The 12,269-nt window shown below is 38.8% G+C and overlaps 1 pseudogene; it reads left to right on the plus strand.

Annotated features, from left to right (window-relative positions):
* The first annotated feature begins 6,446 nt into the window (after positions 1-6,446).
* Positions 6,447-12,269, plus strand: part of LOC136131910 (nuclear pore complex protein Nup50 pseudogene) — a 175,917-nt pseudogene continuing 170,094 nt past the window's right edge.

The following is a 12,269-nucleotide window of genomic DNA, read 5'->3' on the forward strand; positions in this document are numbered from 1 at the left end:
TTTTAAAGCAATTGTAGTGACATATGTGTCTGATTAGGAGAGCAGGGAAAGAGATGGTAACCATTAAGGAAATGGAAAAATCCACCAGAACCTTTAAATTAACATGGGGGAAATAGGAACAAGCAGCAATTCAATCAAACTAACAAAACCAAGGGGAAGAAAAATAGGGAAACGACAATGTAAATGAGTAGAAAACAATGAGGTAAAGTGGAAAGAATAAAATCAACAACATTAGATCTTGTGCCAAATGTGAATGGACTGAATTCATCCATTAAAATCTAGAAACTGCTACTTTGGGCTAAAAAACAAAATCCAGATATGTGAGTTTGCAATGAAGTGCATATTGAGTCAAAAATAATTGTCTCCGGCTTCCCTGGTGGCGCAGTGGTTGAGAGTCCGCCTGCCGATGCAGGGGACACGGGTTCGTGCCCCGGTCCGGGATGATCCCACATGCCGCGGAGCGGCTGGGCCCGTGAGCCATGGCCGCTGAGCCTGTGCGTCCTGAGCCTGTGCTCCGCAACGGGAGAGGCCGCAGCAGTGAGAGGCCCGCGTAGCGCGCGCGCACACACACACACACACACACACACACACACAAAATTGTCTCTCTCTGTCTCTTCCTTCCTCCCTCCTTCCTTCCCTCCCTTCCTCTTTCCTTCCTTCCTTCTTTCCTTTTTCCCAGTAAAGGGGTAGGGCCACATAAGGAAATGTAAACCGAAAGAAAACTGGAATGACAATATTACCATCACACAAGATGAAATTGAAGATTAAAAGCACTTAGAATAAACAGACATATTGTGTAATGATATAAATCTAAGCCAATAAATATTTGTCATAAAATGACAAAGCAAAAACTATTAGAAATGCAAAGAAAACCTCATACAAGTACAATGATGGTGAAAGATTTTTGATTATATCTCTCTCAGAAATAGATTAATTTATTAGGCAGAAAAATAAGAATTTCTTTAGCAAACTTGATGTATTTGATGTATGGATCTTACATTCTTCAAATAGAAAATATACTTTTTTCAAGTATCTAAGTTCAAAGCAATTGATTATGTACTAGGCCACAAAGAAGTCCTTACTGAATTCAAAAAAAGGGAGACTTTAAAGGATATATACCATGTTAAAATTACAAATAAATAGTAAGATGGAGACCCCATCAAAAACTTAAAATATTTAAAAATTAAGAAATAGTGGTAGATAACATTTGAAGCAAAAAGGAAATTAAAAGGAAAATCATTTTCTAGAAATCAATGGGAAAAAATACTTTATTCAAGTTCATTGAAACCTAGCAGCTGTAGTTCTCAGAAAAAAAAGTATAATATTAGATATCACCATTATTAAAAAGTAAGGATGAGACAAAATAACTAGCTACTTCTCTTACTGAAATTAAAAATAAACCAAAAGAAACTGGGAAGAGGGGATTAACTGGTATAAGACTTAAACTTAATGAAATAGAAAGCAAAAATTATTAAAAGGATAAATGAGTCCAAAAGCAGGTGTTTTGAAAGAAAACTATATATTTCTATTAAACTTCACCTAAATATGTGACACAATCAGGCTCCAACAAAAAAATAAATGGTTCACTCAAATTATTAGAATAATTCCAGGATGGTTTGAAAAAGATACTGTTCACTAAGACAAGGGTATGGGGTAGGAGAAATGAAGAACATAGCACAGTATCTTCAGGTATTAACAGTAAAGTTGTTATCACTATTCACTTTTGAAGGGACAAGGAAAGGAAGCTACAAGTAGAACGTGGAAGAGGAGAGTTGTGCAGGGAAGCCATCTTCCATGGCTTTCAGTGCAGAGTCAAAGCCAGCCTGCACTGACCCTGCGGAAAAGGAGGCAGGAAGTATATGCCCCAGCCTCACTCTGCTCTCTCCTTCCTGTCTCCGGACCGGATGGAATTCCCCATTGGTGAACCCAACTGGAAGCCAACAGAGGGCCCTGGAATTCACTGATCTTGTCCATACAGGTCAGCCTCTTAGGCTACAGAGCAGAGCGGAGAAGGGTGGAGAGTTCATTGGAGGGGCACAGCACCGTACCAGTTCCGAGTGTGAGTTCTCAATCTCAAGCAATGCCTCTTATATATCATATGCTGGGAAATTGCAGATTGTTGGTTAAAAATGAGACATACATTGTAGATGATAGCCAATAAACTATTGATTTAAATCATAATATTGAGGGGTTTCCTTTGTAAGAAAAAAGAAATCATTGAACAATGATTTTGTTTCATCATCAAGTTGAGAAAGTTGTTAAAGTACAATTTTAATTGTCACGAGTGTAACTTGCTTAAAGTTTTGATATAACGTACAGATTTCAAGTAAAGAATCTCAATTTCCCTATCTGATGAAGAGGGGAAGACAACAGCTTTTATGGTGACTTCTTCTATTTCAATGGTTCACTCATAGCGTTGGGGCTTCCATGTGGTTTTACAGTCACACTGATGTGGCATTGAAGAAACCCAAGTGTGAAGAACCAATCAGTATTCTCACCAATATTAATCAGCACTGTGGCTTGGCATTTTAGGCTGCTATAGACATTTCAGAATGGCTTCTTCACCTATGCCAAAGAAACTCAGTTTTTCTCAACTGCTGCAGGTATACTGAGTCTTTGGGTAGAATTGAATGAAAGGAAAAGAAAAAATATGATATAGGCTTACTTCCCTTGCTCTTATTCACATGTGTGCTGCATCCTCCTTTTTTTTTTTTTTTTTTTTGCGGTATGCGGGCCTCTCACTGCTGCGGCCTTTCCCGCTGCGGAGTACAGGCCCCGGACGCGCAGGCCCAGCGGCCATGGCTCACGGGCCCAGCCACTCTGCGGCATGTGGGATCCTCCCGGACCGGGGCACGAACCCGCGTCCCCCGCATCGGCAGGCGGACTCTCAACCACTGCGCCACCAGGGAAGCCCTGCATCCTCCTTTTTGATTCCATCATACCAAACAGGACCATGTGAATGATTAATTCTCAAAAAGCTGTGATTTCTAAAATTAGTTGATTTGGACACCACAGTTCTGTTTACACTTTTATATGTCAGTAATAACACATGAAACGTCAGCATTTTGAGGAGTCTGGGGTCTGTCCTATTCCTTTGATTTTCTGACCTCTCTTTTGTTTGTAATTCTTTGAAGTCTTCAAGACTTACACTGGTAACTTGTGTAGCAACTTAATCTACGATGACAAGTAATAGAATAATAAAAATAAGTGATGAAAGAAATCTCAGGTATAATCGAGTACAAAACTCTAATTTTAAGGATGAGGAAAATGAGATCCAGAGACTTATTAATTGGACAGAGGACACAGTCATTAGTGGTCAGAATGCTAGAATACTGGAACAAGCCACAACTGGAAACCCATCTCTCTGTATCTAATTAATAGCTTTTTTGATTATTCCCTAATGTCTGTTAAAAAAAATGTAACTTATAGAAAATTTTTATACCTACCTGAAAAAATATATCTAAGAAAGCGTTTAAATAAAAATCAAAAGAGATTAATAGACAGATTGTGCTACTAAAAGTTATATGTATTCTTACTCTAATGCCCAGAGTAAACTGTAATTATATGTCAAAAAAGTGATATCAATTATAATTTTTATTATAACTTTGTTAGGGTACTTATTTAATGACAACATTATAGTGTTTGAAAGATGTTCGATAATCTATTTCTCTCAAGATTTGCTTAGGGCCATTGAGAGTAAGGAGAAAAACTTATTTCAAATATATTTTCTTTGGGGAGAAAATAGTTAAATATTTTGCTTTTAATAAAAGAATGGTTAGACTCATGGAATCCCAGGATTGGAAGGGCACATAGAGATTTCTAGTCTAACTTCCTACCCAAAATGGGAATCTCTTCTGCAGTGTCTCTGAGAAGCAGTCCTGTGGTCTCTGCTTGCATATTTCTAGTAATGAGAAACACACTATTTGTGAAGCAGCACTTTTTACCAAGATGTCATAAAATTCTTCCATATTGAGCATAAGGCAGCCACTTCACCTCAATACTATTAGTTCTTCCCTCTAAAGCAAGGGAAAAGTATTTATTTGGGTAGTCATTGCACAAATATTTGGAGACTGTTATTCTGTCTGTTCTAAGTGTTCTCTTCTGCTGCACCAGCATTTCAAGTTTCTTTAGTTGTTCCATATAAAGCATGGCTTTGAGGTACCCAGTCACTTCAGCAGTTCCACTGACTAGAGTGATTTATCAGTGTACCCCCAGAAATTGATGCTCACATAATCATTGTAGGTTCCCAACACTGTCTTGTATATTCCAGGTTCTGCTTACCAGATCAAGTATGGTTGTTTTATTACGCTCTTAGATTAGGGCATTAAGCCTCCAGTACAGTCCTGGCTCATGCTGAACTTGGGGCTCAATAAAATATCCCAGATCTTTTCAACATGAAAATCATCTCCCTGATCCAGTCTTGGTGAAATTTGATTCATCTCCCTGATCCAGTCTTGGTGAAATTTGGTCCATGAGATGTAAATGCAGAGCTCTATAATTTTCCCCTTCTACTTATTTTTTTTAATGGTTTGTTTCCATTGTTCTAGCATTTTGAGCTGACATAGACAAGTGACAAAGCTTGGTGGGCATCTGGGGCTTATCCCATGTAAGGATAGATCCTGGTATTGTATCTAGTGAAAACTTTGGCCCCTAGGGAGCTTCAGTGGGAGAACATCTTAGTCTTTAAGGGACCACACTAACAGGGATAAAGAGGTATTAAAAGGGAAGTAAGGCAGAAGGGAAAAAGTGAAAGGCCTCCGAAGACAAAATTTGCAATTTTGTCTAGAGCTGGCTAGGAATAGGGCATTTTAAAAAGACACACTGATATTTTATTATATAGAACCCATTATTTATGCAAAAAAAAAAGCTATAGGAGTAAATTAGGGGTAATTAGTAGAAGAATCTCTGTTATTCTGATTTAAATTTCTTTAGATCAGGGTTTTCCAACCTCTGCACTATTGACATTTTGGGCCAAATAATTTTTTGTTGTGGGAAGATATCCATTGAATTGTATAATGTTTAAAGCATCCCTGGCTTCTACCTACTAGATGCCAGGAGAACTCCTGCCCCAGTCGTGACAACCAAAAATATATGAGATGCTGCCAACTGTCTTCTGGGGGGAATTAAAGTGACCTTGGTTGAGAACAGCTGGTCTAATTCAGTACATAATTAATAAACTACATCAATCACGTAAAACACATTCTGTTAAATTTGTTGTTAAATAGCCAATAGCAACCATTAATTGTAGGGAACATGACCAAAATAACGTGTTCCATGCTCATTTCTGTACATGGTCTATATAAGGAATTATTTTTTACCCCATGCTTTTATGCTCTTAGAAAGACCTCATGGAAATTTCTTTGCAAAATCTTTGAAATATTATTAATTAGTTAAGTAAATATTTGCTGAGCTGAGGATGTGTTCTGGGTAGAATTATGCACACTGAATTACAGCAATAAATAAGACATAAAAATCCCTGCCTTCATAAAACATACATTAATGTGTGTGTGTCTATCGGTGTGTGCATGCGTGTGAATGCAAGTGTGTGCATGTGTGCTGGAAGTGAGGGTGAAGAAACGATGAAAATTAAAAAAGAAATCATATAGCACTACTAAAGCATTGAGGTGCCATGAAGAAAGCTAAAGTAGGTAAGGTATAAGCTGAAGAGGTCCTATGTGCTACTGTAAACTGGTATAGAAGACAGCCTGCTTGAAGAGATGATATTTAGGCAGAGGGCTGAATGATATGAAAGAAGGAACCATGAAAGTCTTTGGGAAAGAACATTTTAGGTGGAGACAAGAGCACTGTTACGGCCTCAATTGTATCCTTTCCATATTGCAGTGTTGAGGTCCTAACCCCCAGCACCTCAGAATGTGATTATGTTTGGAGATACAGCCTTTAAAGAGGCAATTAAGGTAAAATGAGCTCACGTGGGTGGTCTCTAATCCAATATGACTGGTATTTTTATGAGAAGAGGGGATCTGGACACAGACACAGACAGAGATGGTCATGTGAAGACACAGGAAAGGTAGCATCTGTGAGCCAAGGAGAGGGGCCTCAGGACAAACCAAACCTGCCGACACTCTGATCCTATACTTCCAGCCTCCAGAACTGTGAGGAATTAATTTCTATTGTTTAAGCCACCCAGACTCTGGTATCTTCTTATGGCAGCCCAAGCCGACTAATACAAGTATGTCAGCTGTCAAGAGCTCGATATGTTTGCTGAATGGCAGGTAGATCAGACTGAGAAGGGAACAGTGAGTGGTACGAGATAGGACTGGAAAGACAGACAGGGACTGGATCACGTGGTGATAAGGAAGCTGGGTTTTGTTCCTAGTAAGTGTGAACAGGTTTTTGCACGGGGGATTGACATGAGTGACTTAGCAGAGCGAAGCGGAAGCAGAAGACCAGTTCTCAGGCATGTGCTGTAGCCCACATGGACGAGGATGTGGCCTGGACCTGGCCTGCTGCTGGTGAAGGAGGTAAGGAGCCAACAGATCTTGCTGCAAGTACCGTGTCAAGGAAAGAGAAGCACACAGGAATCCTATGTTTTGCTCCTATGTGAGACGGCGAATGCTGCCTTTCTTTTCTGAGGGGGAAAACTTGAGGGAAGAATTATCCTAACCCTTGAATGTAGCTTGCTATGTTTTGTTACGTTAAGTGCACCAAGAAATATTTTTCCTTTACTTAAATATTTTCAAGTGTAATATTTGTGGGAAATGCAAAGAATATAAAAGTATACGAGAAAAATCTACCTTTGTAATCTCACTCCTTAGAGTTGAGCACTGTTAACAGGTCATGGTGCATCTTTCCAGATCTTTTTTAAAGTACATTTAATCAATATCTATCTCTGTGTCTCGCTATCTCTCTGTACACCACACACGCACTTAGACACTGATTTATATCATAATAAAAAAGTGACAAAATTCTTAAAAATCATAGCATTCAATGGAACATGCATTTATCTCCTTTTTTTTTTTCTAATAACTTTAAGGGAGCTTGTTAAAATTGTGCACAGAAGGACAGAGAGTGGGTGGTAAAACCACCACTTTGAGGAAAAGAGGAGTGGCATTCTCAGATGGCAGTATGTCCTGTTATTCTGGGCTCCAGGTTCTGGATCTTTGCTTTCAATTGGATTTGGGTTTTATTAAGGTAAATTTTGCTCAACGTATTTAAGTGCTGTTTGTCCATAATTTTACAAAAGGATCATTTTGGGGGCCTGGTGAAAAATTATAAATACCAATCAATGGAGCTTTCTTAATTTCTTATTTGATTATTATTATTATTTTAAACACTAGGTATTTTTACATAGTGATCTATTTTTTCCTGACATTTTTATATGATTAAAGCAAATGTGAACAAGGCAATTCAAAAAACCAAATGTACCTGCTGAATTCACCAAGTCTCCAGATGGGAAAAACAGAAATGAACAGATTCCATATAAAACATGCAAAGGAAAGGACAAAATAAAGTTAAATTCTTCATCTGAAATAGTTTACCAGATTAAAGTTTGTAACCCATAGAGGCACCATAAAATGAGATAAAGTAAAAAAAATTTATGTGTGTCATTACTATGTTATTAAGTATCATAGAAGAACATTGTAATATGTGGTGTAAATGCTGGAATAGAGGTTCTCACCATAAAACAGCTGATTCTCCACAGTCTACGCTGTCCTGTTCTTCTCAATCCCCAAAGAACAAGATGGATATTCTAGAACAAATGAGCTACACAGTGCTTTCAAAGAGAATGAGCAAATTCAGACGACCAAATACAGCTCTTGGGGAAGGAAACATAGATAACATAACCTGTATGGGGTCTTTGGGGAGAGAAGTGATGTATCGTCTATGCCAGTCACTGTGATAGCCTTTAAAGCTGGCATCCCATTGAGCCCTTACGTAACCCCCGATGAATACTGTCATCCCATTTTGTAGACAGACCCAGAGACATGAAGTGACCTACCCAAGTTCTTCTATCTAGTACATTACAGAGCAGGGAGGAATACAGATCTGTTGGATCTCAAGGACCAGGTTTCTTCCTCCATAATCCAGTACCTGCTGCTCTGCACCCCACTGGGGCTCACCAGAGCACTCATCAGTGACAAGTTTCACATGTATGTCACTTACCTTTAGCTCTTTTATATTAAAATATTTTAAAATTGTATTTCCTATTTCCATAACTGCATAATAACACTCATTGTGTCTTTTTTATTTTTAATCTCTGATTTTTCATCAACATACTTTTAAAAAAAATTTTAAAAATTTTATGTTTGGCTGTGTTGGGTCTTCATTGCTGCACGCGGACTTCCTTTAGTTGCGGCGAGCGGGGGCTACTCTTCGTTGCAGTGCACGGGCTTTTCATTGCGGTGGCTTCTCGTGTTGTGGAGCACAGGCTCTAGGTGTGCGGGCTTCAGTAGTTGCAGCATGCAGGCTCAATAGTTACGGCACATGGGCCCTAGAGTGTGCGGGCTTCAATAGTTGTGACGTGCAGGCTCTAGAGCACAGGCTCAATAGTTGTGGCGCACAGGCTTTGTTGCTCTGTGACATGTGGGATCTTCCTTGACCAGGGCTCGAACCCGTGTCCCTGCATTAGCAGGCAGATTCTTAACCACTGTGCCACGAGGGAAGTCCCTCATTGTGTCTTAATCATCTTTAAGTCTACATTCTCTAGCCCAACTCTTTACACAAAGCGGACATGAAATAGGCCTTATTTGATGGGCTAGTGGAGATTACTCTTTTGGCATCCCAAAGAGAGATTCTCTAAGATAATAAAAGGCTATTTTTATTTGAAACTATCTTATATATACACCTTACATCTTAGTTTAATGTACACCATGAAAATAAAACAGAAAGAGAAACATGGAAAACTTTTATTTAGAAATGTAAAGGTGAAATCAATAGTTCTCATGCTGTGTAGACGAAAGTTATAATCAATTCTTTTTTTTTTAACAGCTTTATTGGAGTATAATTGCTTTACAATGGTGTGTTAGTTTCTGCTTTACAACAAAATGAATCAGTTATATATATACATATTTTCCCATATCTCTTCCCTCTTGCGTCTCCCTCCCTCCCACCCTCCCTATATAATCAATTCTCGAGAGTTAAATAATTTCTCTTATTGGCTTAATCTTTTCTGTGTTGAAAGAAGTTAAGAATTTTGTTATTTTAAATTATTTCTCAGGAGTAGTATAATTCATTACTCTTCCTTGAACTGCTAATGATTTAGTTTGTAAATAATTACAAAATGTGGTGGGTTATTGCTGCATATGTATTTCTCTGTCCACGTTTAAACTCGTACATATAATAACAGATTTTGAACTTTTCTTCACTTCTTTATATTTAACTAATGGAGCTTATCTAGGACACAACAGAAGGTATTTATGCAGGCTAATTGAATAAAATATAGCCAAATTCCTAGTTTTGTGGTGTCATATTGAGCAATTGAATAGTATTTGAATTATATATTACTTCTGAATCTTAAGTTTTATGATACTTATAAATAATACATATTTATTAATATATAGAGTATATAATTCTAAAAACAGTTACTGTGAATGTGTATCTCATGTAGATACAAAATAGGAAAATAATTTTTTGTGATGAGAGCTCTCAGGAATTACTCTCAGCAGCTCTCATCTGTGCCACACAGCAGCACTCATTATATTAATCATGTTGTACATCACATCCCTAGCGCTTATTTATTATATAGCTGGAACCCTTCATCACCATTCAAATATATTAAATTATTATCGACTATATTCCCCATTGTGTACATTTCAGCCCCCTGTCTCATTTATTTTGTAACTGGAACTTTGTACCTCTTAATCTCCTCACCTATTTCACTCATCTCTCCACCTCACTGCCCTCTGGCAACCACCCGTTTTTTTCTTTGCATCTATTTATGACTCTGTTTCTGTCTTGTTATGGTTGCTCTTTTGTTTTGTTTTTTAGGTTCTGTGTATAAGGGAAATCATATGGTATTTGTCTTACTCTGCCTGACTTATTTCACTTAGATTAATGCCCTCAAGGTCTGTTCATGTTGTCACAAAAGGCAAGATTTCAGTCTTTTTTATGGTTGAATAATATTCTATTATACATTATATATATTATCTATTATATATAGGCTATATATATTCTATTGTATATATATAGCTATCTATATATATATAGATATCTCACATATCCTTTACCCATTCATCTATCAATGAGCACTTATGTTGCTTCCATATCTTGGCTATTGTAAATAATGCTCAATGAACATAGGGGTGTACATAACTTTTGGAATTGGTGTTTTCATTTTCTTCAGGAAAAATACCTAGAAGTGGAATTGCTGGATCATATGGTAGTTCTATTTTTTTTTAATTAATTAATTAATTTATTTATTGGCTGTGTTGGGTCTTCATTGCTGCACGCAGGCTTTCTCTAGTTGCGGCGAGTCAGGGCTACTCTTCGTTGCGGTGCGCAGGCTTCTCATTGCGGTGGCTTCTCTTGTTGCGGAGCACGGGCTCTAGGTGCGTGGGCTCAGTAGTTGTGGCTTGCAGGTTCAGTAGTTGTGGCTTGTGGGCTCTAGAATGCAGGCTCAGTAGCTGTGGTGCACGGACTTAGTTGCTCTGCGGCATGTGCGATCTTCCCAGACCAGGGCTCGAACCCGTGTCTCCTGCATTGGCAGGCGGATTCTTAATGACTGTGCTGCCAGGGAAGTCCCAGTGGTTCTATTTTTAAGTTTTTGAGGAACCTGCACACTGTTCTCCACAGTGGCTGCACTAATTTACATTCCCCCCAAAGGTGCACAAGGGTTCCCTTCCCTCCACATCCTTACTCACACTTATTTGTCGTCTTTTTGATACTAGCCATTCTGACAGCTAGGAAGTGGTATCTCATTGTGGTTTTGATTTGCATTTCCCTGATGATTAGTGATGTTGAGCATCTTTTCATGGGCCTCTTGGCCATCTGTATGCCTTCTTTCAGAAAAATGTCCTCTGCCCATTTTTAATGTTTTTTCTTTCCATTGAGTTGTATGAATTTTTGGTATATTTTGGATATTAAGCCCTTACTTATGAATATCTTTAGTTGCCTGATTTAGATCACAAAATTTTCCCATTGTAAAGAAAGGATAACTTTTTGCCATTAAGATGGAGACCAGCAGTCTTTTCTCTGAAAGAAGTAGGGTAAGATATAGAAAACGTTCCACCCAGAAAGGAAGAGGGAGTAGGAAGCCAACAGTTTCTCCCAGGGATTGTGGAAAGGGGTAGATGGAGATTAGATAAGTGACAAAACTTCTAACTCTAGCCTCAAATCTTAGGGAACAGATTGTGTCGTTTAGTTTAAGGGAAAAACCCAAAGCCGAGGAATGTTAGGCCACTCCCCTTTTGGAACCCTAGAAAGAGTTTGTCTTAGTGTGTGGTCTCAAAAACAACATGGCAGAGGGATAATAGTGGTTCCCATTAGAGTAGCAGTAGCAGCAAAAGATGTCTGGAAAAACAAGCTTGTTTCCATCAAGCTGACCTTGGACTGTGTTGTCATGGAAAGGGTCCAGAAATTCTGACATGCTCTCTGGATGAAGTGGAATATATTTAAGAATTTGACTGGTGAACTTGCCAGAGGGTTTATCATAGCAGAGGTGACTGGATGTTTCACCAGGACTGGAGAAAGGCAGACTTGTTGAGGCAGGATGGAATAGAAGTCACAATCAGACCTCATAGGAGACACAAGTGCAGGTGAAAGCTACAGTAGGCCTAGTCATCAAGATATGCAGAAAAGAGAACACAGCTGCCTGGAGGCCAGCAGGGTACAAATGACCAGGTTGACTGGGGACAGCACCATGGAGAGCAGAAATCCCCCCAGATGGAGGAGACAAGGATTGCCGCTCCTTTCCCGCAATGAAGGCATGTGGACCTCCTACACCTCCTGCTTTAACCCAGATCGATCTTGAAGGCGAGTGTGGAGAGGGGAGGAAGTGTGAATGATTAAGCCTTTATTCAAAAGAGACAGAGTCACAGAAAATTGTCCCTTGTACTGGAAGATGTTGAGATGCCACTAGTCTGCAAGGTTAGGATCTCACTCTCTTCCTAATGAGGACTTGTGAGGAAGGGTAGATGCATTTTCTTTGCTCATTTGTAAACCAGTGCAGTCCTGTAATTCTGGCTGACAACTTTCTTCAGGCATCTTTTAAAAAATCAGTTATTTTTCTAGATGGTGACACCACTGAGGCAGGAAGCTCCTTCGAAGCGACACTACCTTGCCACACACTCTCTGCTTCTGATGACTTTAAA

Source organism: Phocoena phocoena, chromosome 12 (assembly GCF_963924675.1).
Source record: "Phocoena phocoena chromosome 12, mPhoPho1.1, whole genome shotgun sequence".
Taxonomy (NCBI): Eukaryota; Metazoa; Chordata; class Mammalia; order Artiodactyla; family Phocoenidae; genus Phocoena; species Phocoena phocoena.